This window comes from Schistocerca serialis, unplaced genomic scaffold (assembly GCF_023864345.2).
Source record: "Schistocerca serialis cubense isolate TAMUIC-IGC-003099 unplaced genomic scaffold, iqSchSeri2.2 HiC_scaffold_1163, whole genome shotgun sequence".
In the NCBI taxonomy this organism is placed as follows: domain Eukaryota; kingdom Metazoa; phylum Arthropoda; class Insecta; order Orthoptera; family Acrididae; genus Schistocerca; species Schistocerca serialis.
The window spans coordinates 160,001-165,000 of NW_026047363.1; the positions used below are offsets into that span (position 1 = coordinate 160,001).

At 53.6% G+C, this 5,000-nt stretch overlaps 1 non-coding gene across 1 annotated transcript in view; it reads right to left on the reverse strand.

Annotated features, from left to right (window-relative positions):
• Positions 1–1,471, reverse strand: part of LOC126433373 (small subunit ribosomal RNA) — a 1,910-nt gene extending 439 nt beyond the window's left edge. Inside the window, exon 1 of the ribosomal RNA XR_007578434.1 lies at positions 1–1,471. This exon is cut by the window's left edge and continues 439 nt beyond it. This is a non-coding gene — a ribosomal RNA (small subunit ribosomal RNA).
• Between the last annotated feature and the right edge of the window lie 3,529 nt (positions 1,472–5,000).

Genomic DNA, 5,000 nt, shown 5'->3' on the forward strand with positions numbered 1-5,000 from the left:
ACAGCACGAAGGATGTCACGCGACTAGTTAGCAGGCTAGAGTCTCGTTCGTTATCGGAATTAACCAGACAAATCGCTCCACCAACTAAGAACGGCCATGCACCACCACCCACCGAATCAAGAAAGAGCTATCAATCTGTCAATCCTTCCGGTGTCCGGGCCTGGTGAGGTTTCCCGTGTTGAGTCAAATTAAGCCGCAGGCTCCACTCCTGGTGGTGCCCTTCCGTCAATTCCTTTAAGTTTCAGCTTTGCAACCATACTTCCCCCGGAACCCAAAAGCTTTGGTTTCCCGGAGGCTGCCCGCCGAGTCATCGGAGGAACTGCGGCGGATCGCTGGCTGGCATCGTTTATGGTTAGAACTAGGGCGGTATCTGATCGCCTTCGAACCTCTAACTTTCGTTCTTGATTAATGAAAACATACTTGGCAAATGCTTTCGCTTCTGTTCGTCTTGCGACGATCCAAGAATTTCACCTCTAACGTCGCAATACGAATGCCCCCGCCTGTCCCTATTAATCATTACCTCGGGTTCCGAAAACCAACAAAATAGAACCGAGGTCCTATTCCATTATTCCATGCACACAGTATTCAGGCGGGCTTGCCTGCTTTAAGCACTCTAATTTGTTCAAAGTAAACGTGCCGGCCCACCGAGACACTCACTCAAGAGCACCCTGGTAGGATTGCAACGGGGTCCGCCTCGGGACGCACGAGCACGCACGAGGCGCGTCGCACGCCTTCAGCTCGCCCCACCGGCAGGACGTCCCACGATACATGCCAGTTAAACACCGACGGGCGGTGAACCAACAGCGTGGGACACAAATCCAACTACGAGCTTTTTAACCGCAACAACTTTAATATACGCTATTGGAGCTGGAATTACCGCGGCTGCTGGCACCAGACTTGCCCTCCAATAGATACTCGTTAAAGGATTTAAAGTGTACTCATTCCGATTACGGGGCCTCGGATGAGTCCCGTATCGTTATTTTTCGTCACTACCTCCCCGTGCCGGGAGTGGGTAATTTGCGCGCCTGCTGCCTTCCTTGGATGTGGTAGCCGTTTCTCAGGCTCCCTCTCCGGAATCGAACCCTGATTCCCCGTTACCCGTTACAACCATGGTAGGCGCAGAACCTACCATCGACAGTTGATAAGGCAGACATTTGAAAGATGCGTCGCCGGTACGAGGACCGTGCGATCAGCCCAAAGTTATTCAGAGTCACCAAGGCAAACGGACCGGACGAGCCGACCGATTGGTTTTGATCTAATAAAAGCGTCCCTTCCATCTCTGGTCGGGACTCTGTTTGCATGTATTAGCTCTAGAATTACCACAGTTATCCAAGTAACGTGGGTACGATCTAAGGAACCATAACTGATTTAATGAGCCATTCGCGGTTTCACCTTAATGCGGCTTGTACTGAGACATGCATGGCTTAATCTTTGAGACAAGCATATGACTACTGGCAGGATCAACCAGGGAGCTGCGTCAACTAGAGCTGAGCAGCCGGCCGCCCGGGAGTGTGTCCCGGGGGCCCGCGCGAACACGCAAGCGTCCGCTCAATTATTCTGCAAACAGGAGGAGGCTGAGCTCCCCTGCACAATACACCTCGAAACCCTCTCAGGTCCCGGCGGCGCGCAGCGCCGTCCTAAGTACTTGGTCGGGTTCGAGAGAGGCGCAATCGCCCGGAGTTTGGCGAGTAGACGCTTTAGGTGCGACCACCCGTGCTCCCAACTGAGCTTGCCGCTGCCGACAGAGGCCCGGGAGCGTGCTGTCGTGGCATTGCCGGCGGGAGACAACACGCGCCACCTACGGTGGCCGGCAGCTCCAACGCCAGCGCCACAGAAGGACAAAAGCCCCACTTGGGTGCCGAAGCGAACTCTCCCAGCACAGCGCACGCGCCAACACGTCCGCACAGCTGCGATACAATCCACCTGCGAGAACCGCAGAGGCGACCGAGCAGCAGACGGCGTCGCGGCGCCGAGCGCCGGGCGGCGGCGCATCCTCAGCGCACACAGTCCTCAATCGGACCAGCACACTGCAGATGTCCACCGCGCTTCGCACCGGGCCCGCGAGGACCTACTTTGGCCGCACGGCGCCGCGTGCAGGGTGCGCCGGCGCGCAGCTACGCCGCCTGCCGCCTCCGTCGGCCGGCGCGCCTGCCACTGGCCGCCCCCACCAGCCGGCTGTAGCGCGTGCGCCCACGCACCGCGCGGCCAGCACGCCGGGAGGCCCCCCCTCACCGGCCGGGGACGGTCCCACCCAGCCACCGCCGCGTATCGCTTCACACCCACATGCCATTCACGTTCGTGGGCATGGTGGGTATCGCTGAAACAACCGGTTGGTAGCTCAACCGATCGTCGCCATCACTGATTCACCTCTAGCGAGAACAACCGCACCACAACGGTTTACCAGTTCTTCATTTGCGTAACGTCACCAGCAAACGTAGACGTCCATCGCCATTTGCAAATTCAACGATTGTTGCATGCCTGTGTCAGGTGTCACGACACACTATGTCTGCCCACATACACGCAACAACATGTGCACGCTTCGCGAACACGTGGAAGGTGGCCCCCGTACGTATGCGATGTCCATTGCGCGAACGACTGTCAACCGGCCTCTGTCGCATGTCGCAGATGTGGAACGCAGTGCACCATGCTATCACGGTGTGTGAGAAGAGACGACTACGTCTGACAACACGCGCCACTACATCAACAGACGGCTCATGCCGATCGCCATCCACGGCATACCATACTGCAATCCAGCTCTTATAGGGAGACGACATGTAGCTGAGTGCACAATATTTGGACCGTATGGTTCGCCGTTGTTGGCGCAGTCGTGGTACGGTCACACATGTACCACGATGTATCATTCAGTACATGAGGACCAATGTGCAGTACAGTGTGTGATTTGGACGTACAACATCAGCGGACAGTTGACACAAGCCGTACCACAACGTAGGCTGTGCTTCGCCATGCGAATGCCAATGAACAACTGCGAAGGGCATTGAGCATGTACGTCCTGCTGCCATCCGCATTACAGTGTATAGCTGCAAGGTGTTTAACATGAAGCGATACTCTGGGGACCGGGCAGTGCGAGTAGCAAACTATATTGCGGGGGTTGCAGTTAGGCAACACTACACTAATTTAACGCGTCGTATGACAATTACAGAGCAGGTTAAGGCCCAACGTGTGTTGGGTTAAGGCCCAACGTGTGTTGGGTTAAGGCCCAACGTGTGTTGGGTTAAGGCCCAACGTGTGTTGGGTTAAGGCCCAACGTGTGTTGGGTTAAGGCCCAACGTGTGTTGGGTTAAGGCCCAACGTGTGTTGGGTTAAGGCCCAACGTGTGTTGGGTTAAGGCCCAACGTGTGTTGGGTTAAGGCCCAACGTGTGTTGGGTTAAGGCCCAACGTGTGTTGGGTTAAGGCCCAACGTGTGTTGGGTTAAGGCCCAACGTGTGTTGGGTTAAGGCGCAACGTGTGTTGGGTTAAGGCGCAACGTGTGTTGGGTTAAGGCGCAACGTGTGTTGGGTTAAGGCGCAACGTGTGTTGGGTTAAGGCGCAACGTGTGTTGGGTTAAGGCGCAACGTGTGTTGGGTTAAGGCGCAACGTGTGTTGGGTTAAGGCGCAACGTGTGTTGGGTTAAGGCGCAACGTGTGTTGGGTTAAGGCGCAACGTGTGTTGGGTTAAGGCGCAACGTGTGTTGGGTTAAGGCGCAACGTGTGTTGGGTTAAGGCGCAACATAGGTTAGGTTAAGGCGCAACATAGGTTAGGTTAAGGCGCAACATAGGTTAGGTTAAGGCGCAACATAGGTTAGGTTAAGGCGCAACATAGGTTAGGTTAAGGCGCAACATAGGTTAGGTTAAGGCGCAACATAGGTTAGGTTAAGGCGCAACATAGGTTAGGTTAAGGCGCAACATAGGTTAGGTTAAGGCGCAACATAGGTTAGGTTAAGGCGCAACATAGGTTAGGTTAAGGCGCAACATAGGTTAGGTTAAGGTACAATATAGGTTAGGTTAAGGTACAATATAGGGTAGGTTAAGGCGCAACATAGGTTAGGTTAAGGCACAACACGGGTTAGGTTAAGGCACAACACGGGTTAGGTTAAGGCACAACACAGGTTAGGTTAAGGCACAACACGGGTTAGGTTAAGGCACAACACGGGTTAGGTTAAGGCAGAATACGGGTTAGGTTAAGGCACAATACGGGTTAGGTTAAGGCACAATACGGGTTAGGTTAAGGCACAATACGGGTTAGGTTAAGGCACAATACGGGTTAGGTTAAGGCACAATACGGGTTAGGTTAAGGCACAATACGGGTTAGGTTAAGGCACAATACGGGTTAGGTTAAGGCACAATACGGGTTAGGTTAAGGCACAATACGGGTTAGGTTAAGGCACAATACGGGTTAGGTTAAGGCACAATACGGGTTAGGTTAAGGCACAATACGGGTTAGGTTAAGGCACAATACGGGTTAGGTTAAGGCACAATACGGGTTAGGTTAAGGCACAATACGGGTTAGGTTAAGGCACAATACGGGTTAGGTTAAGGCACAATACGGGTTAGGTTAAGGCACAATATGGGTTAGGTTAAGGCACAATATGGGTTAGGTTAAGGCACAATATGGGTTAGGTTAAGGCACAATATGGGTTAGGTTAAGGCACAATATGGGTTAGGTTAAGGTACACATTGTTGTAAGGAAAGGTGTTTTGGGGGGGGGGGGGCGGCAGTTTGTTGATTGTGATTATCGTAAGTAAATGACTGCGGCATCATCTGATTTGCCACGTCAGGGTGCACCTTTGGCTCATAACAGGCGGCGCTCTGATTCCATGCTTGTGGCAGACCTGTGTCTTTCATTCCTGCCATTGTTTGTGTGGTGTGACAGGAGGCAGTATTGTGATGTTGGGTGCACCCCTGTGTGGGACATGTGTGGGTGTTGGTGGCTTAGCTGAGCAATGGTGGTTGTCGGAAGGGTGGGATATTCTGTTTTCCGAGTGGACCTCCCGGTCTGGTTA